At 42.7% G+C, this 22,647-nt stretch overlaps 1 pseudogene; it reads left to right on the top strand.

The window, feature by feature from the left end:
- The first annotated feature begins 2,962 nt into the window (after positions 1-2,962).
- LOC131273336 (NADH dehydrogenase (ubiquinone) complex I, assembly factor 6-like) lies at positions 2,963-11,859 on the top strand (annotated as a pseudogene).
- Positions 11,860-22,647: the final 10,788 nt, after the last annotated feature.

Here is a 22,647-nt window from a genome sequence, read left to right as displayed (position 1 = left end):
GCTGGCTGATGAACTAATCTCCCCTGGCGGGAAACCGGCGGGTTCAGTGGAGAAAACTTAGACCAAAGGAGGGAAATCGCCGGCGTTCAGCCGTAGCGGGAGGGGAAAACACTGGTCACTCGCTTTTCTTGTAACAGGGGGAGGAAAGTCACCAGCTTCTTGGACTCCCCCTGGGGGACCCTGACTTGGGGCTGTGGGTGGTGAGGTCCCGGATGGGACGGTGGCCTGCTGATCACCATCACTGTCTCTTCATCCACAGGGTTCCAAGGCCACCCCGAGCGGCAGCTTCATCTGAGGAAGGCTGCGACCACGCCGAGAACTTGAGGCGATCCCACCATCAGAAGTGCCCTGGGCTCTGGGGTAGTCAGATCACGTGGCTCCATACAGACAGCATCACCGGAAAACGTTACCTTCCTGATCATTTTACTTTTTTAATAAAACTTTTAAAATTAAAGTTAATAGATCACATAGAACGTTACATTAAAAGAACATAAGAGGTTCCCATATAATCTACACCCCACTTCCCCCCCACATCATTTTTGTAAATTGTATTTTTTTGAAGACATATACCATCACAAAAAAGGCGACATTATTAAAAACATAAGAGGTTCCCATATACCCGCCCATGTCCCCACCCCACTCCTCCCACACCAACAACCTCCCCCAACATTGTGGCACACTCATCACACTTGGCGAAAACATTTTGGAGCACTGCTGCTCCACGTGGATAATAGTTTATATTGTAGTTTACACTCTCCCCCAGTCCATTCAGTGGGTTATGGCAGGATATATAATGTCCAGCATCTGACCCTGCAATATCATTTAGGACAACTCCAAAGTCCCAAAAACGTCCCCACATCACATCTCTTCTTCCCACTCCCACCTTCCTGATTTTGGCATTCCATAGATCCTATTACGTAAAAATATTTTTCCTAAATGAAGTCACTCCTTATTTTAACAGTGCTTTAGCTGGCACCTCTATCTTCAACCTAAGACAGGTTTCCCATGGGGACTCCCGCCCCTGCCTCCTGGGCTCCAGCATGAGCAAATCTCAGGGAGGAGCCAGGCCCAGCAGACAACCGGACAGGAGGCAGAGCAGCCCAGGCACAGACGTATGGATATTAATACAAAGATTGTTTAAAATGAGCAAATAAACGACAAGGGTGCTGTACACCTCACCAGAGTACTTACAAGTCACTGTTCTGTATTTATTCAAGGAAATTGCAGTGGTCAAGCCAGCAGGGTCTGGAGCCAGACGGCTTGGGTTTGAATCCCAAGGCTGGAACTGCCTAGCGGTGTTAACTTCAGGCAAGTCAGCTAAGTTCTCTGTGCCTGAGCTTCTCATCATATATATTACATAAAAGTGCCTCCCTGAAAGGGCTGAATATTTTTGAATACACATTTAAAAAACACATCACAATTAATAGAAAGTTTCTCCATATGCCACCTAAAATCATCTTGTAAATACCAGTTGTCCCTATACTAGGTTTGGGACAAGGAGATATAACAAAAACTCTGCAAAGGAAATAAGTGTACTTCAGCAGAATCCTCCAACCCTGGGGGGAAGGCGGGGTTCTAGCCTGCGTGGAGCAGACTCAGCTTGAGGCAAAGAGGCTGTGACCTCACCCCCCCACCCCGGCCTTTCCGTCCATCCATTCCAGGCCGTCAGAGCCTTTGTGGATTCATCCAAAATTGCTCTGCCAGAAGTTTAGGGCACTGAAAATTTCCTCTTGGAATAAATGAATTCTGGGGAATCTATTTGTTTCCCTAAACACAATTCTATGTTTTCACCCAAAAGTTGTGTCAAATCTTAAAAGCCTTCTAAAAGCCTAAGCATGGAGAAGTGAAAGGAAATCCAAACTCAGTCTTGGGGGGGGAAAATTCAGTGTAGCTTCCAATTTTAAGCATTTTAGAGGTCCTGGGTTATCTTACTGCTATGAGCTGGATAAAATTTAACAATTTATTCACCTTCCTATATACATCTGTAAGTTAAGAGACCGATGAGGACTACTGAGAATATTTTCCGGAAATTTTGAGCTATTTTGAGCTATTTTCAAAACATGCCTGAAGCGAAACAACCCAGAGACATTTGGATAAAAGAATGACAAAGAATCCTGGAGAACTGAGAAAGGTGGAGTGTGTCTCATCCCACCCTCCTCTAGCACTCCCTCAGGTCCAGTGAGGTCTTCAGTAGATAGTAGATTCTGATGATTAAGCAAGGGTGGTACCTTAGCTAAACCAGAGTGGGAAGGCCGAGGTCTGTGCTTGCTAACTCTGTCTCTGCTGTTAACTCCTTGTAAAGCTCTGTGCACTATCTCACAGGAAAATAAAGGTTTAACTGAGCCCATGACAAAGTGTTTTAAATAGTAAAAATAATTATTATGAAAGATAATCTTCATATACATCCATACAGATGGAAGGATTGTAAACATGTAATTTTAGCACTGAGACTTTAGTTCAATCCCATTATTTAACAGATGAAGTGACAAAGGCACAGAAAGTTCAAGTGACATGCCCAAGATCACACAGTAAATTGTGCTGGGTTGAGGACGAGAACATAGGCTTCTTGATGCTATTCCAAGGTACTTGGCCCACAAATACACAGAGTACAATGTTCATGGCACAGCTCAGTCAGTGGTAATCTGCAAACTGACAATAAATGGATATGGTTGAAGAATAATTATTCTTGTAAATTCTTAATATGAAAAGGAAGGGCAAAGACACTTGGCGGTGGCCACTGCCACAGACTGGACTTCATTGGTGCGCCTCGTCCCACTTTCTCTACAGCCAGGTCTGACAAACCCCATATGGCCGAGATCGAGAAATTCTGTACATTGAAATTGTAGAAGACAGGAATGCAAGAGAAAATTCCATTGCCTCCAAAAAGATTATCGGGCAGGGGAAGCAGGCAGGGAAATTGTCATGAATTGTAATGAATTTTAATAAAGCGTGTACCGCCAAAATGCACTGTGTATTCAACAAGAATTGCCATCCTATTGAGGCAGGTTAGTATAGTGAAAGAGGAAGGCGGCTCAGACCCAGCAGAGAACAGTGCCGTGAGACCTGCCCGGAAGCCTCCTGAGGGGAGGGCTGCTGCTAAAGCACAAGGCGGGAAAGATCCCACGAGATCCCGTTTGGAACTCTTTCTGGAGTCAAGGGGAAGCCCTGGATAACTTCAGACAAAAGGCCCCACCACTAGCCCCCTGAGAGCCAACAGGAGGGGCAACCAATCAGAACGGCAAATAGCCGGGGTCCTCCGCAGCATCAGGAACGGGGTGGAGGAAGGACTTGAAAAAGGCCTCCCCTGGGCCCCAGGCGCGCCCCTCACCTTGCCTGCAATCTGTGCTTCTGGTTGTGTCCTGTTTTCTTGTTTCTTAAGAATTTCTCTACTCCCTTGTCTACGCTATGGCGCGTCCTTAAATTCTTTTATGCAACATAAGCCAAGAGCCTAGAAGTCCAGGACTCGGAGTGTTCTGCTAACACCCTTTTACTCTTATACAGGGATTGGATCAAACTTAAATGAGTGTGCTGCCCCTGTTCACATCAAAGAGTGGAGCGCTACTGACCAGGAGGCTGCTCCCGCCTCTCCTGTCTGCCTCTCTGGCCGGCAGGGAAGGAAAACAACTCGCATGTTGGCGAAAGAAGAAGCTGGACAGGACAACCTTGTATCCAGAGTGAAAGCAAAGCTGGTCCTGCAGGCTGTAAAATGCAGTTTAATCAGAGTGCTGTTTTTATTTTTGATTGTTGCAATGATTTTAATTACTGGAATGTACACTTTTTAAAATAGGCAAATTAAAAGTTTTAAAACCTGAAAAAAAAAAGTAGGGAGAAATAATGTTTGCTTTCTTTGATGATGAGGGTAAACTGGCTAGGAAATTAGTTATCGATTTAATAGGCTAAGGGATAGTAGTAGTAATAATAGACATTAACTACTACAGTAGTTATTAAAAACAATAACAGTTAATAAGATGCACTAAATACTGCGTGCCAGGCACTGTCCTTATCTCACTTTGTCCTCACGACTCCCTAGGAGGGAAAAACGCTCCTTACCACCATTTTAGAAAAGAGGAAACGGAGTTTTATGAGAATTTTCATAACTGAATGGCCTACATTTATGGATGGTGGGTGAGCTGGAGGCTGCACGTGAACAGACACTCACGACCGAGCCCACTAGGAGAACAGAAGCCAGGAACTCAACCTGCCGTGGGGGAAAGAGCGGAAGGAACCTTTTTGAATGCTCTTTGCTGAGTTAAATACACATACAAACTTGCTCAATCATCTCATCAACCATAAGACCTAGTTACTAAAGTATCATTAGTTCCATTTTACAGATGTGGAAACTAAGCAGAGAGAGATAAGTAACTTGATGGAGGCAGAGCCAGGATTCAGTCCCGTTCTGTTGACTTCTGAGTCCATCATTTTGACCACCGTGCTCTACTGGCCTCTTAGCCTCAATTTTTTCACCTGTAAAATGGGGGTCATGACACTGATCATAGGGTTTGGAAGGGGATTACACTGTATGCATCAAGTTAAATGAAGGCAATTTGTAAACTACTATGTGCTATTGGAACAATATTTTTGTAGAGATGAGAGGCGAAAGGAAGCTTTGCTTGGAACCCTACATATTAAAATTGGAGCTTTCTTAGGATCACTCCAAGTTTTAATTTCTAATTTTTCCCCTAAATTCTAGATGCTGAAACTCCAGATATTTCCTTGCAGTTTCCCTTCTGCAAACATTACCAAAATATACATGAAGCCTCCAGATGCAAATTCAGTTTTCTTATGAAAACCATCACCAGTTAAAACATTTTGCAAGACTGATGAAGAGGAGAGTTAAAAAGCAAAATAGCAAACTGGTTCCCAAAGGACTATTCTGTCGGCCTTGGGATTCTGAAAGAAAATAATCAAAGCAAGGCCCATGTAATGTTCCCACCAAGATTTATGGACAGAAACGTAAGTACCTCAGCTATTCCGCCGCTGCTTAATTGCTTCTTTGTCACTGACCTCCACAATGGAAAATCTGAGTCTGAGGCAGCTGAGGAGAGCTTTGAGTGTTCCCAGCAACTGGGAGACAGCAGCAGAGGAGGTGAGAAGGCTGCCCCTGCAGGGAAACTTTTATACCTCTGTATTTGATTGGTAGTAACAGCCCATGAGTTAAATCAAAAGGTCAAGGTGTGTATCGGGAATAGGTACAGAGATAGAAAGTAGATTAGGGGGGACCGGGAGGGGAGAATGGAGGGGGATTGTTTAATGGACACAGAGTTTCTGTTTGGATACATGAAGAAATTTTGGAAATCGACGATGGTGATGACTGTACAGTATTATGAATATAATTGATGCCACTGAATTGGACACTCAAAAATGGTTAAAATGGCAAATTTTATGTTACCTCTATTTTAATGCAAACGTGCACACATGCATACAGCAAGGTGTGTGGGAAGCCCTGTCTGCCACAAGTCTTTGTAATACATTCATGTCCCTAGGAGCATCATTTTAAATTAGCATTTCTGGTCTTAATTCGGACCACAGGTTCTTCCCCACTAACATATACACCCAGGCACATATGCTTAACTTTCCAAAATAGAACAGTTTGCCAAAGGACAACTCTGGAACACTTGTTTAAAACAGCATTCACTTCTTAGAATTAGTGCTAATCAAAGCCAACTGTGACTTCATGTTCTAAAACTGCCACAGGGAAATGTCTCCAAGTTCAGTCCCCAGAGTTTTCACACAATGGAAAACAAACCCTTGAACTCCCACCCAGATTGTCACAGTCCATATAGTGGGTTCTAATTCAGAGAATTGACCTTAAGCTTGGTTAGTATAAAATTATATTTTTTCCCTCTGTTTTTCTATTTCTTTAATGTTATTCTAGATAATATTTACATGGTAACCAATATAAATTACCAATGACCCAGCCAAAAGACTTCTCACAAGAGAAAGTGAAAAAAACATACAAGGGCACTCTGCTCACTTGCTCTTTGGACCTGGTTTCATAGATGTACATAAACCTGTGTATCTGTGCGCACACATGTGCACAGATGCAGTGTTCACACAGGCAGATTCAGCTGAACTGTCTGAGTGTGTTCTTGGTAAGGCTGAAATCCCTATTGTGAAGAAAAGGGAGACAAGGCAGGTGTTTAAGTCAGTTTCCCCACATGTCTTCTTTAGTTTTGGCCAAGTGCTGTCTCTAAGGACACAGAGTTTCTGTTTGGATACATGAAGAAATTTTGGAAATCAAGGGTGGTGATGATTGTACAGTATTAGGAATATAACTGATGCCACTGAATTGGACACTCAAACATGGTTAAAATGGCAAATTTTATGTTATCTATATTTTAATACAAACACGCGCACACACGCACACAGTGAGGTTGTGGGAAGTCTTTAGTCCTTTCAGTGGTTATGGGTTTTCTCTGAAAGCCAACTGGCAGCATCACTGGGGCTCAAAGGCATATTGGGGAAAATGAGCACACAGGACAAATGGATGCTTAAGGAGTAAGGTACAGGTCCCACCAGGGAGGAGCAGTCTTTGCTGGGAACTGTCTGCCCTTGTGTCTGGCTCCAGGGACTTCTCTGCCTCCCTTGACTGAAGTCTTTCTGGAGTGCTGTGGGTACCTCCATGTCACTGCATGGCGAGCCCAGCTCTTAGCTCCCAGCCAGCTAGCCTGTGCCCTCCACCACCAGCCTAGCATCCAATGAAAGCTCCTCCTCTGGGCCCTGGATTTCTTCACAGCCAATGCCCTGGACCATTCCATGCGTGGCCCTTTACCCCACTTCCTGTTTGTGGTCTTGACAGCCCTGTCTCCTGGCCTCTCACCCAGATCTACCCCTCAGCCTTGCACTCACCCCTAACATCTGGTGACCTCTGCTTCTGGGGTGGGATGTGCCATAACCCATTAGGCCAGCAGGTGAAGCCCCGGGACACTGCCCTTGTGTGAGGGCTACCTGCCTAGGACCCACTCACCTAGATTGCCTCAACACCTTCAGAGGGCATCGCAGGATTTTACCATGTCCTCCTTCTTGCCAGAAATTTCTGACCTACATATCGGTGGTTTTCCTAAAACAAAAAAGCACTTTCAGGATTCAAGTTAATGAAATTAGGTTGGGTGTCTTAGCTTGGATCCCCTGGAAAGCAGAGCCTGAGACAAATGCATGCATGCAGGTGGTTTCTTATAGGAAATGCTCCCAGGCAGGAGCGAGGGGCGGTAGAGTGGTGCTAGGAGAGCAATAAGGTCACGGGGTAACTGGTGTTTGATCTTCTGAAGAACCTCATACATCTCAGAACTCCCGCCCAGAGGACAACAGGGGGAAGCGATTCGCCATTAATGCCCATCCTCTCCTGAACAAGGATGGCCCATAGACCTGACATTTCTGGTTGCCCATGCGTGACTGACCAACGGGGTCTCACAGGCATCGGAGAAGCCCAGGCAGGAAAGAAGAGGTGTGTTGCAGCTGCAGGCTGTGTTGAATCCTGTCTGGAACCTGCTTCAGCAGCAGCAGCTGGAGCAAGAAATGAGCTAAAGTAGGGGTTCTTAACAAGGAGTCTGGGAGCTTAAATTGAAATTCAAAAATTCATTATTCTTGTGGGGACGTGTTGGTGTGGATGTGATATATTTATTAAATAATACATGGTGTAGCATGGACTTAGTAAGGGGTCCATGGTTTTCACCTGACTGGCAAAGGGGTCCATGGAAAAAAAAGGTTAAGTACCCCTGGGCTAAAGGGACCTGTGCTGGCATACAGGGCATATCTGCTACAAGGGTTTATGCAAGTGTCAAATTTAAGGAAACAGACATTTGATATGCTCTCCACAACTTCTGTGAATGACTGACATATTTTGGCATGTGTTTCTAAAGTTCCTGTTCAGATACACTGACCTGCAAACCATCCCCAAATAGGCTCTACCTTAAATCTCCATCAATACTCAATTATTTGTTGGGCATCTTCTGGGCTGGGAAGTATTCTAGAAGCTGGGGCACACAGCAGAGAATAAGACCACAATATCCTTGCTCTTAAGAAGCTTATACTCTGTGTGGACACAGATAACATAAAATATGAAAGAAAGAAATAAAGAAACTATCATATAGGGTTCAGTGCAGGAGACTGCAATGTGACGGAGATTTTGTGGCTACAACTTACCTTGTTGTCTTGAAAGCTGGAGAGGTGGGTGGTTCTGTTCATGGTTCCAGACTCCTCCAAAAGCTCTGTGACTCAGTTACATTTTTTAAAAAATCTTTCTCATTTGTTTAGTCAGATACAATTGCTCACCTTTAAATCTATCATTTTAAAACCATGTCATGATGCATATGATTGTTTGAAACATACTTAAATCAATGGTGTCTTCTTAGGCAAAATGTGAGTCATTCTCCATTCATTGCATTCCCTTGTTTCTCCCAAGCACATACACATACACACACATGCACATCTGACTATTTCTCAAACCCACTCTCCGCTTCAAGTTCTCTCCATCCCCCCATGAAGTGCAGTCCAAGCCTTCACCACCTTTTGTCCAGGCACTGGCAAGAGCTGACTGCCCCAGTTTTGCTTTATCCAATTGTCTCGTTGTTTCTGGTGTTTAGAAAAATCATCCTCTCTGTAATTTTCCTGGTTCTGCCATCTAGAGAATCAAAGGATAAGTCTGAGCCCTCCACCACATAAATGCCTTCCCAATAATTGACTTGGACAGCATGCCCTCCTTGTCCTCTCTCCAGCCTGCACTTCCTCAGTACCTTATCTTTTTTCATGTAGCATGTGTTCCAGATCCTTCTTCATTCTGACCCAGATATAGTTTGATTTATTGTTGTATTTTTTAGACTGTATTCAAAACTAAACAAAATATTTCCAGTGTGGTCTGAACTAAACTAATTAACTTCTTGAAAAATAGATTTTAAAAATGCAGTTCCAGCCCAATCAAAATATAGAACATTTCAATCACTTAAGAAAGTTTCCTCATGTCCATTCCCAGTCCAAACCCACAGCAGCCACTATTATGATTTCTTTCACAATAGATTAGCTTTGCCTAGTCTAGAATTTCGTATTGATACAATCATAAAATATGTACTTTTTGTGATTGGCTTCTTTCACTCAACGTAACGCTTTTGAGATTCATCCATTCTGTTGCATGTATCAGTAGGTTGTTCCTTCCTACTGCTGAAAGTGTTCATTATATGAATGTGCCACAATTTGCTAATCCATTGTCTTCTTGATGAACACTTGTTGGGTTGCTTTCAGTTTGGGGCTATTATGTATAAAGCTTCTATAAACAAATAGTTTTGTAGACCTTTGTTTTCATTTATCTTGGGTATATACCAGGATTAGGATTTCTGGCTCATAATATAGGTAAACATTTAACTTTATAAAAAATTGACAAATAATTTTCCAAAATGGCTATGCCAGCAATGTAGAAGAGTTATAGTCATTCCACATCCTTGCCAAAATTTAGTATTATTAGTTTTTTCCCCCTTCATTTTAGCCATTCTCATGGATGCAAAGTGTGTTTCATTTGTGGTTTTAATTTTCATTCATTCAATGAAGTTGAGCATTTTTTACATATCATCTTTTATGAAGTGTCTGTTCAAATATTTTGCCCATTTTTAATTAGCTGTCTTTTTATTTTTTATTAAATTTTTTTTCTCCCCCTCCTTCCCTCCCACCTTGCTGTTTTGCTGTCTGTGTCCATTGCTGTGTGATCTTCTGCGTCTGTTTCTTTTTTTTGTCTTCTCTTTTCATTTTTTTTTTCCCCTCTCTTCTAGGCTTCACTGGAATTTGATCCTAGGGACCTCTGATGTGGGAGGTCACTTGCGCCACCTCAGTTCCTGGTTTCTGTTGCGCTTCACCTTACCTCTCCCCTGCATCTCTCTTTTGTTGTGTCATCATCTTGCTGTGTTGCTCCTTGCACAGGCCTGGCTCGTGGCACGGGCTTGCCTTTACCAGGTGGCCCCGGGGATAGAACCTGGGTCCTCCCATATGGTAGACGGAAGCCCCATTGCTTGAGCCGCTTCTGCTTCCCTGTCTTTTTATTATTGAATTACAGGAATTCTTTATCTTGTCTGAATACAAGTCCTTCATCAGATATACATACTGTGAATATATCTTTCAGTGTGTAGCTTCCTTTTTCATTTTCTTAATTGCATCTTCTGATGAACAGAAATGTTTAATTTTTATTAAGTCCAATATAGCTTTTTTTTTTTTTTTGTCTTGTCTAAGAATTATTTGCCTAACACATAGTCACAAAAATATTCTTCTAGGTTTTCTTCTAGAGACTTTATATTTTCAGCTTCTATGTTCTGGACTCTCTGTGATCCATCTTGAATTAGATTTTATGTACGATGTGATGTAGCAGTTGAGATTTGTTTTTTCCATACATTTATGCAGTTATTCTAGAATTTGTCCTGAAGACTTTTCTTTTCTCCATCCAGTTCTCTTGCTTGTTAATATTTTCCTATTCCTGACTGGATGTAGAGCACCTGCAGACCCGCGTATCTCTCTTAATGTATTAAGCTTCCTACATTTTTGGCTCAAGTTATATAGTCTTTGGGTTTTACTGCATGAACACTTGGTATCGGGTATCAGGCTTATGGCCAAGGTTCAGAAACCCTGAAAGAGTTGCTGTCTGTTGGGGAAAGACAACATATAAGCAAATGACTTCCACAGTGTCTCATCTGACGGAGAGAGAGGATTTCAAAGGGTTCATGGAAATATAGAAGGTGGCACATGGCAGAGGGGCCGCATATCATAGTGATTAGGGGTCACCGGCTGCGGCATTAGACAGATCTAGATGAACATCCAGGCTCCAACGCGTCTGACCTGCTCAGAGAGACCTTGGACATGTCACTCAGACTTTTTCAGGCTCTGTTGCCCAAGGGTTGTTAAAGCGCGATATGACACAAAGTACAGAGCCCTGCCGGGGTCCCCAGCCTCTGGCGCTGCCGGTCGCCCCGGGGTCTGTGCGCGCGCCTGCGGCGGCAGTCGGGACTCGCCGTGTCCTCACGGAGCGTGGCCGGGGCCAGCGGGCCGGGCGTCTCGGGCACTGACCTCTACTGCATGGAGTTGCTCGGGAAACGAGATTATGAAGGCTATTTATGTTCCCTGCTTTTACCTGCAGAATCCCGAAGCTCTGCTTTTGCACTGAGGGCCTTCGAAGTGGAACTGGCTCAGGCTGGTTAAAGACCTGATCTCTGAGAAAGCAGTTGGACTGATGCAATGCAGTTTTGGAAACTATGGAAGATATATACTGTGACAATCCACCACATCAGCCTGTGGCCATTGAACTATGGAAGGCTATCAAAAGACATAATCTAACAGATGGCTTATGAAAATCATTGATGAAAGAGAAAGAAATTTGGATGACAAAGCATATTGTAATATCCAGGAACTGGAAACTTATGCTGAAAACACACAGAGGTTGCTTCTTTATTTAACATTAGAAATACTGGGTATAAAGAATCTTCATGTAGATCACGCTGCAAGTCACATTGGAAAAGCACAAAGCATTGTCACTTGCTTGAGAGCAACTCCCTATCATGGTGGCAGAAGAAAGTGTTCCTTCCCAAGGATATTTGTACACTGCATGCTGTTTCACAAGAGCATTTTCTACGGAAGAACCAAGATAAAAATGTGAGAGACATAATATATGACATTGCCAGCCAGGCACACTTGCATCTAAAACATGCTAGGTTCTTCCACAAAAAGATTCCTGTGAAAGCATTTCCTGCTTTTCTTCAGACAGTTGCTCTAGAGGATTATTTAAGGAAAATTCAACAAGTTGATTTTTACATATTCCACCCAACTTTACAGAAGAAGAATACATTGCTTCCATAATCTTTGGATATTCAATCATGGAGGAAACGATATTAAAATAATTTTATGGCTCTCAAACAAAACGAAACAAAAAACAAAGTACAGAACACTTATCTCATTTGCCAGGCACTCAGTTAAGTGCTCAAAAAATGGTGGCTAATTTTATTCCCCGAGTCTCTGGGAAGGCATCCTGGAGGAGGTGATTTTTCACCTGAGCCTTGAAGCATATTGAAAGTGGGCAGATGAAGAAATGATGGAAGGGCATTTTAGGCAGAAGAACTGGGGGTGGGGTGCAGGGAGGAGGTACAGAGACATGAATCAGCATGCCGTAAATAAGAATATGACTAGAGCTTAAAGTGTGACGGTAGGTGGCCAAAGAGATGAAGAGGGACCAGGCCACTGAGAGCTTTATATACCATGTTAAGGAACTGGGACAATATTTTTCAGTCAAACCCTCCCATGGGCAAGCAGGGAAAGTATCAGCTCCTTCCTCTTTCCCCAAGCTCTAAGCAAGCTCCTGAAAGCTGCCTTCTACAATAGCCCCACCTGCAGGCTTAAGCCGGAAGCTCACCCTAAGAGCTGGGAGATGCTTAAAGGAGTTTGCAAACCTGGAGGACTCCTGGATTACCAGGGGAAGCCGGTACCCATGCCTTAATTCTGTCCAATGGTGCAGGCTTCTTAGGAGCTGAGCCCTGCCCTGCACTGCACTATGGTTGAACTTGGACGGCTCTTATCAGTACCCTTCCCAGATGCCTCACGCCATCTGTTCTCTTACTGACAGGGATCCTACCAGCTATGAACAGATTTCTTTGAATTATGATGGCTTCCAGTTAATTGTTTGCTTCAAACTAACATTTTTAAGCATTTGCTAAATATCAGGCCTCTTGCTAAATGCTTGATGTGCATTAAGGTCTTTACTTTAAGCTTCCCAACAACCCCATGAAGAGATTATATTTCAGATCAAGAATGAGGAAAATAAGGCTCAAAAACATTAAATAACTCACCTGCACTCACATGAATAGTAACTGGCAGTCCAAAATCTGAGCCGTCATCTGAACACCTGTGCACTGTCGCCCCCTGCTTCTGGCTCCCCTGCCCCTCCCCCTCCAACCACCTCTGCCCTCCTCAGCACACCTTAGGCTGTCCTCTGGGACCTGCCCTCTTAGCTGAGTCACTTCAGCAGATGATGGCTTTGGCAGCATCCCAGTGGCATCTTGCTCTTTGCTTACACTGTGGCACTGCTACCCTAGCCTACTTTGAGCTTGATCTGTATGCTTCATTTGCCCCATGTCACAAATTAGATGAGGTTCAGAGAGGATAAAAACATGTAACAGTAAATTATAGCATCAAGACTAAAATCTAGATCTTCTGCCTCTACAACCAGCGACATCTTATGTGTCATGTTGGCTTCTTGGTAGTGAGTCACCTGTCCCAGGAAGCATTCCAGCAGGGGTGGGAGGACAATTTGTTAGAAAAGGTGTACAATTTCCTTCATACTCTACGAGTTCAAAATTCTTCCTGGAGATTGAAAATACAAGACTAAACTGCAAAAAAGAGAGAGAAAACAATGTAGAAAGGACCAGGTTACCAACAACATATCTCATAAACCATCCACTTTTCACTATTTTCTTATCAAGAAAAGATGGAGGGAAGTGGATTTGACCCAATGAATAGGGCATCCGCCTACCACATGGGAGGTCCGCGGTTCAAATCCCGGGCCTCCTTGCCCCGTGTGGAGCTGGCCCATACGCAGTGCTGATGCGCACAAGGAGTGCCGTGCCACGCTGGGGTGTCCCCCACGTAGGGGAGCCCCACGCACAAGGAGTGCACCCCGTAAGGAGAGCCGCCCAGCGCGAAAAAAAGTGCAGCCTGCCCAGGAATGGTGCTGCACACACAGAGAGCTGATATAGCAAGATGAGGCAACAAAATGAGACACAGATTCTGGGTGCCACTGACAAGAATACAAGTGGACACAGAAGAACACACAGCGAATGGACACAGAGAACAGACAACTGGGGGTGGGGCGGGGAAGGGGGAGAGAAATAAATAAAAATAGAAAAGATAGAACAGTATAACATAGTGAAACCTCATGTGAAATACAAATATGGGTAATATTGCATATATAAGACCTGTTTTCACAAAATAAAAATACAAATAAACTAGAGAGACAGAAACAGAATAGCAGCTATGTGTAGTAGGGAACACATAGAAAGATAGAGAGGTGATGAATTTTTGGTTTTTGTTTTTCATTGTTATTGGATTAATGAAAATGCTCTCATAATGTTTGATGTGATGAATGCACAACTGTGTGATTATACAAATACCATTGATTGTACACTTTGGATGGATTTATGCTTTATTAATACATATCAATAAACTTGATTTTTAAAAAAAAAGAATCACAATGAATAAAAGAAAAGGAAATGAACAGATAGAACTGGGAAGGGGAAGCATGAGTCACAAAGGAGTGGATTCACATCAAATAACCGAAAGCAAAGAAAAATGCAAGGAAAACACGGAGCCTTTGATCCGTGTTCTCACAGAGAAGATGGGGCCGCCAGTTTAATGTATCAGGATGAAAACCTCTCACCAAGATCATCTTGGAAGTGACAGAGAGCTGCGGGAGGCGGCGTGGAATCAGAAAACCCTGGTTTGCTGGGAGTGAACCAGGCAGGACCTGACTTTTGCTGATATGCCCGGTTTGCTGACTCTATAAAACAAAAGTCAGAAAATCAAGCCTTCCCTCGACATTTTGTCGTCTGCTTCTATGTCTGCAGACTTCCAGGCCACGGTGCCACTGTTTTGACAGATTTTCAGCTGTGCCATGTATTCAAAAGCTAGAGAACTGTGTACAGGGGCTTGGTCTTAGAACTGCAAACATTTCCGATGTGATGAGGTATTTACAAGCTAGCAGTGCTGCTGGGGCTCTCCGCAGGGCTCAGTGCTCCCAGGAGCGGAGTGTATAACACAGAGGCTCTTAAAAGTGCACATCAGGGATCTCGGCTGCTCCTGCCTTTGGTTGGGGTCACACGGATTCTCAGGAGTTTAACCACATGTTGTGAGCACAGGACCGTTAAACATCAGCACCCCACCAAGGCCATGTTTAAACACTGGCTTTAACGGCAGCTGCTACAAATGAGGAGATGCTGGCTAGTTTGCGGCCGGACAACAATAACATAGATAAGGACTTTGAAGTAATGGAAAAAGAATCATCTGGACAGCACATCCCAGGGAATTGTTGGCTTTATCCCCCACTCCAGACTGATAAATTCTATAAAACTGTCCCCACCACAGTTTCATAAGGTAGTTTTGCAGAAGGCATTCGCAGGCATCTTGCCAAAGTCATTAGCATTGACGTGGTAGAAGAGACGCATCCCTAATATTTCCTACATTACACTTATTTGTACAAAGCAAAAAGAAAAGAAGGAGATATTGGGAGACATAGACATACAGTTGGTGAAGGAAGGAGCCTTTAAATTTGTTCATTCATTTTCCAATTATTTATTTCTTGATCACCAGTTCTGTACCAGAACTCTTAGTTGCTGAAAATGTGCTCCCTCTCCTTTCAAGAGGCTTTTCCTTTTTTTTTTTTTTTCTGAGTTACCAGGGCTGGGGATTGAACCTGGGACCTCATATGTGGGATGATGGTGCTCAACCACTGAGCCATATCGGCTCCCCTGAGTTGATTTTTTCATTTGTTTGCTTGTTGTTTTTTTTTTTAGGAGACACCTAAATTGAATCCGTGACCTCACATGTGGGAACCAGGCACTCAACTGCTTGAGCCACATCTGCTCCTCGAGATGCTCATATTTTAATGGACTGAGTACAAATCTGTACAAATAATTGTGATCCAATCATAATTATGCAGGAGGTACTGTGGAGGAAGACTGGACCAGGTGGATGACTGAGGGTGGGCAGCACAAAAGAGCCTGCATTTAAATTGACTCTTGAAAGGCATTGTGATGGTTTGAAATTCTTTCATGAATCCTAAAAAGAGAAAGATTATGTTTTTGAACTAATCCATTCCTGTGAGTATGAGACTTTTTAAATTTCTCTCCTCTTCACACCCCCTCCAGTTGTCTGCTCTCTGTGTCCATTTGCTGTGTGTTCTTCTATAACCGCTTCTATCCTTACCAGTGGCACCAGGAATCTGTGTTTCTTTTTGTTGTATCATCTTGTGTCAGCTCTTTGTGTGTGCAGCGCCATTCTTGGGCAGGCTGCACTTTCTTTCGTGCTGGGCAGCTCTCCTTACGGGGTGCACTCCTTGCACATGGGGCTCCCCTACATGGGGGACACCCCTGCGTGGCATGGCACTCCTTGTGCGCATCAGCACTGCGCATGGGCCAACTCCACATGGGTCAAGGAGGCCCAGGGTTTGAACCGTGGACCTCCCATGTGGTAGGTGGACTCCCTATCCATTGGGCCAAGTCCGCTTCCCAGTATGAGACTTTTGATTGGACTATGTCAGGAGTGAGGCATGACTCAGGTTGAGTCTCCACCCTCTTATTGGAGCTGATATAAATGGAGACACAAGAGGAAAAGGATGCCGCCATATTTGATCCTGCAGTGTGAAAGAAAGGAGGCCAGGTTTGCCCACAGCTCTGAGCTCAAGATGAGAAGCCCCAAGAGGCTCAAAGAGCTGAGGCCCAGGGTGAAATGAGCCATTTGCCTGATAGACCATAGCTGAACTCAGGAAGAAAGTGGAGCAGCTGAGACTGAGAGAGGAGGCCTGGTAAGGGACAAGTCCCATGCCTGGTTGCCCTCAGCTGAGCTCTGGGAGATGGTAGATTCTGAAGGGGAAGGCAGAGACCTCAGTAGTGATCTGCAGCCATCTTGCTTCACCGTGTGGCAGCTGACTCTGTTGAGAAAACATCTCTGCTGAAGCCTTGATTTCAAGGCCTCAGAATTGTCAGCTTTTACCCCAAATAAATCCCCATTATAAAAGCCAACCCATTTCTGGTACTTTGTGTCAGCAGCCCTGTGGCAAACAAAAATAGTTTGTCAAATTAAAAAGGTGAGGGTAGATTTCAAGGCAGGGGAATATCATCTGCAAAGGCAAAGACTAAGAAGAGCAATGGTGTGTTTGGAAGATGGCCAATTATCTAATGTAATCTGGTACCTAAATTCTGAAGCATTGTAGTCAGAAAAACGAAAAACCCTCTGCAATTTATAAACCTATATTCTGATGCCAAAACTGTCAGTATAAAGTTGATCAAAGTGAAGCAGCATGGACTATGGAATTGAGACTAGAAACTACTGGGATCAGGAAAAGAAAAAAGAAAAAAGATCTGATTTCCAACCATGGGACAAAAAATTCTAGGTACTCCTCAAATCCTAGTGGGCTTTCCCCAAATCATGGTGGGAAATGATTGGATGTTAATATTAGAATCACACTATATACCACCTGTAAATAAGTAAACTGTTATGCTGCATGTAGATAACTCCAAAGTGTGAATTCAAGTTTCTCAAAAAATCTTTTTGCTATGCTTATAATGAATGACCTAAAGAACTCATTGTCCTTCAGATGTTGGTAAGGAGCATGAATATTTGCCCAGTGGATGAAGAGGGCCCTTAGAGAATGGCGTCTGAGAAAGAGCTGGCACATAGTAAGTACACCATAAATGGAAGCAAAATGGTGTTAAAGAGTCACATAAAAATAACAAGTGAAAATTCCCAGGGCAGCCCAGGGAAGCAGTGAATCTGACCTTGCTGTCTAAGGATTCAAGTAGGAAAAAATTCTATTTCTCCAAAAGTAGAAAAACTGAAAATCCAGGTCTTTGCTCATGCAGATTGGAGTTCACATTTATATACTATGTGTGTGGTACCAGAACCCCAAGCTGAGATATTAAATTAAAAATTAGTAAGGATTACTGAAAACCCTAAGGCTTCAGTAGGCACAAATGTCAAACTGCTCTGTAGAGAAGATTCACAATCCCTCTAAGGGAGAAAAACAAAGAAACTAACGAACTAAAAACCTTTCTTAAGGTTAAGTTCATAATAAAAAATTGTAAACCACATGAGGAGACAAACTACCATAAAGGAGAATAAGGAAGCAGAGGATCTGGAAATAATAAAACGGTTTGAAAATAAGTGATTTGAGGACAATGCAAACAAATATTTCTGTAACTTGTAGCCATATAGGAAACTTAATTGAAAACTGTGAAGAAAGATAAATACATCTGCAACTTTTTAATGTTCTCTTTTATGCTTCAATCTCGATTTGTGGGCTCAAACACATCAAAGTTGAAATGTAATTTGATACCATTTTGTAATCTATCCAATCTGGCCAAAGCTCGTTCTTTAAAAGTTATCCTGGAAAAGGCAGTGAGATGGAAAATACCAAAACTATTGAGGTAAAATGAGCATCTCCTTTTGAACCAATTAACTCAACTCTGAAATTGTCATAAACAAATTTATCTATTCATATTTTAGCTGGTCCTTTCACTTTAGTTAGCGTAGACTTCTTATACATTGACTAATTTAGATACACACTCAACTTTAACATGGGCAGACTCTACATATCTCCTGGCCTACCTTCTAAACTAGACTGTCTATAACACGTTTGGATTTCGGAGAGGTCTTTATGGTTTCCATAGCACTTACACATGAATTCTATCATTCAACCTGAAAACAAAATTTAAAATTCTACCTGCAAGAAGAGATGTCATATTTATCCTGTTTTGTAAATGAAGAAATGAAATTCGGAGCAGATATTCATCCATTCGTGTACTCCACAAACATTTATTGAATGACCAAAGGCCCTCTAGCACTGTGCTAAGTCTTGACTTACTCAAGGTTATATGAGCAGTTAGAGGCCAAGTGGAGCACAGGTGTTTTGATTGCAAATGTGCTCTCTACCAAGTCATGCTGCCCACTGTATCCCTTTCTTCATTGTGAAGAGTTCTCTCAACCATAGACACCTTCCCCTTTCCCCAGCTCCCCCGCCTTAGCCAGACTGAGAAACATGGCACTCTGGATAGGCTACCATATTCAAACCAACATTCTTTAGACATTTGCTCAACATTCATCTAAGGAGGCTGAGCCCTGGAATGGGGCTGGGATGGGGATGACCACTACAGACAGTGTTTCAACCACAACCTTACAGCTAACCAGGAAGTTCAGAGCTCAAGTATTGTTATTTGAACGCAAACATGCTTGCAAGGCCCTTAACCCCTTCCTCTGTCACCCCAAGAAGTTTATCTATCAATATTCCTTCCAAACATATATATAGTTCTCTCCCTCAGAAGACATCTGTTAAGTATAATTTTCTGCTATCCTTTTTATTTCCAGTAAGGCCTTGTTTTAACACTCTGATTGCCCACCCCTTAATCTTTCTCTGCACCCACTTCTTGTTTGAAACAGCCTTTGTTCAGCGTTTTGTAAAAACATATCTTCATTATTCACCACCTAACTGAAAACTCATTCCCACCAATGAATCTACTTTGATGACCCCAGAACATTTCATCCCTTAGCTCAATCCCAGCATGTTGAGATCAGCATCTGGTGCCCAGACCACACAGTTTTTAAATATTTTGAATATCAACCCTCCATATAATGCTATGTAGTCATTTGCATTTATAAAATCTGTGTAGGTTCTTGTGTTTCACATGTCTGCCGGACTAACATATGTTAGAAGTCAGAGACTATTTCTAAATAGAGATAGATGTAAATGTAGAGAGTGATATACATATATGCATATACTTATTGTTGCATGCCTAATGCAGGGTTAAGTGATAGATCATTATTTATTTATTCATAACAGGTTTAGAGGTGGAGGAAGAGAGAAATACTAGCCTTAACTCTTCGCTTACAGCTCCACCAAACACTCTGTTTAATGGGCTGTTTAAACTCTTTTTTTCCTGAAGATTGGAAATAATTGGCGTGCCATATCTGAATGCATTAATGGGAAGATATTGGATCTTCCTTGAAAGGTGCCAATTCAACAGAAAACATTTGGGAAATCTGTTGACAACTTCAAGCAGTGTGGCCCTTCTATGTAAGTGCTTGGTCACAAATACCTGGTAGATGAAAGCCTTTCTAAGATGCACTTGGCCTGTTTTGATGACCAGGGCAAGTTCTCTGTGAAGGAGCCATACGATACTTTCACAGCCCATTGCATTGTGGCTGCTACAACTTGATTAGAGGGCACTGAGAGAAAATATTTAGTACTGATTCATCACAAAGCATAGGAGTACCATCGTAAGTGCTGCAAGTTACAAAGGCATTCTGACCTGGTTATCAAGTTTTAGTGACTCAGTAATGAGAACTTCTGTGTAAGTTCCCAGACTTTATCCTAGTGGAAACTGAGTGGATACACTCACAAGGCAGCCCTATCTCTTGTAAGATCTGCAGTCATCGTGCTCAAATATTCTGTGCACACATTAGGTGACCAACAAAATTTGTTTAACAAAATTGAAGAATTGAAGGGATGGAATTGGACTCGTTGCAGCCAGGGGGTAGCTACCATCCTCTTATACATATGTCAAATTTAAATCACAATTATATTGATGAGAATGTACCCTCTAATCCTAGTACTGTCCTAGAGAGATCTTATGGCAAACACTTGGGTTCTATGGATTGCCAGGAACATATTTTCTTTAAGCCTTTCCACTTTGCTTGTTTCAAGATAGAATAAAAGCCTCTTGGTATGTGAAATCCAGGAAGTAGATTAATTTGGAGGACAGTGTTCTCCAAAGCAGCCATTCTTTAAAAAGCATCAAGTCAGGTTCTTGGGTGAAAACCATGTTCAGTTGCTTGTTCAGTTCTCCAGCCCCTGTTAATTCCATTTCTCTTTTCCTATTTGAATAGTAGGAAGTAGAAGGTTAGATATTAAATCTCCTCCTCTCCCCTGCCCAAAGCACAGGAATCCCGAATCACAGTACTCCTAGACCTGTGTACTAGAGGTTGTTCCTTCCCTGCCTTCCATAAAAGGAATTTGATGCTTTCTGCAGAGACTGTGGCTGGGAGAGGTTTGGAATCCTGAGCGAAATTCTGTGCCTCCTAGGAAATCATCAGGCCCAACTGAAATTGTGCACAGAGGCAGCTGTATAAACAACTTTAAGAACACATTTTTGTAGACTAGGTGGATGGGAAAAAGACACTGAAGTGGGAGAGGGATGCAGAAGGGAAAATGAAGGGGCACTAGAACTAAACCTGACCTTTCTCCTTGCTCCAAAGGCTGAGAAGGTCCTAATGCTGCAGAGATCCATCTGCATTAACAAGCTCTTATTTCAAAATGCAATTACCCATGGGATAATTTAAGCCTATGGTACTGGAGGTTGCATTAAACTCAATTAAGTTCTCTGCAATCAGAGTCATTATTTGGGGCCAGAGAAAGGAAAAAAAAAAAAAAAAAAAAGAAAGAGTACATTCCAATTAAAGAAGGATGAAAAAGAAAATGAACTAGGGTAGATTTTTCCAAATCTGGTTGCATAAGAATCAGTTTGATAAAAATACAGGTTCCCACTTAAATCTTTAGACTTTTCAAATGCTAGTTGAGCCCTGGATCCCAGCAGAACAGCAAACAACTCCTACTCTACAGTTCTTTGGGTTTGCCCTGGACAATCAACAAAATGATGATTATGGACAGGACCCATCCGAAAACACTGGGAGTATTTGCAGCTGCGGATAGGATAGTCCCCTTCATCTGCCCGGTGGTATCTGGGTCCGCTCTGCTTAGGGCTGGCAGAGTGGACATTGTCCCAGGTCCCTTGGAATTGGGGAGTGAACAATCGTGGGGGAGAGTGTGGCGGTGGACCAAAGTAGATGAGTTGTTATGGTGGATGTTATCTTGTGCTGGCGAAAGAACTTGTAACATTGATATAAAGATAGACATTTCCAGGGGTTCAGAAGGGAAGGGGATAATGAATGGGTGGAGCAGGGCACATTTGGGGCCGTGAGATTTCTCTGTATAATACTGCAATGAAGGACATTTGTCAAGACCTATAAAATTATACAGCACAAACTGTAAACCATAATGTAAACTAAGACTTTGGGTGGTAACATTGCTTCAATACTGTTTCATCAACTGTGACAAATTCACTACACTAATCTGTCAATAAAAGGGGTAACTGTATGTGTGGGTGTGGAGGTGGAGCTTATATGGGAATTCCCTATACTTTCAGTGTAATTTTTCTGTAAACGTAAATCTAAAACTTCTCTTAAAAAAAAAATAAAAACTCCCCCTCTTTGCCCTGCCTCCTCACCCTGATTCAGGAAGGGCTGGGGTCGGGTCCAAGAATAAATCTTTTTAAAAGCTTCCTGGGTCATTTTGAAGCTGCCCATCCAGGGAAGGGCTTTGAGGAAGTAATAATCTTGGAACCTGGTTTGTTGTCCTGACCTAACTTCATAGTCTGATCCTCAGGTTGACAAACACGGAACTTGATGTTGTTGGTATACCCAGACTGATGGCATCTGACCTGCTTACAAAGCTCACAGGGAACCGACGTATGAACCAGAATGCCAGCTCATTAATTACAAGAATGGGTAGTCCTTCCCAGTGATCAAAATGCTCAGGTTTGTCATACAGAAGACCTGGACAACCATAGTAATCAAATAGTTGCCTGTTAGGTGTGGGATTGAGGAAACTAATCCCTGTACTACATGGCCAGGATCTCATCTCCTTAACCTTGGTCAGTGCTAGAGAAACACTGCCAAATTCTTGCCCTCAGATTTTTTTTCTAGACCCTTTGAAGACTTTTGTTGTTTTTGTCCCTTCAAATAGAACATAATATATTTTATTAAACTCCCATTTTCTTTGTTAAAATCCCATTCTGTTCATACATCTCTGACCACGTGTATTTACATGATGTGCCTACATCCCACCCATCTCTTGGATTACTCCTT

This window comes from Dasypus novemcinctus, chromosome 14 (assembly GCF_030445035.2).
Source record: "Dasypus novemcinctus isolate mDasNov1 chromosome 14, mDasNov1.1.hap2, whole genome shotgun sequence".
Classification (NCBI taxonomy): Eukaryota; Metazoa; Chordata; class Mammalia; order Cingulata; family Dasypodidae; genus Dasypus; species Dasypus novemcinctus.
The sequence above is the reverse complement of the archived record's forward strand: the minus strand, read 5'-3'. Positions and strand labels throughout refer to the sequence as shown.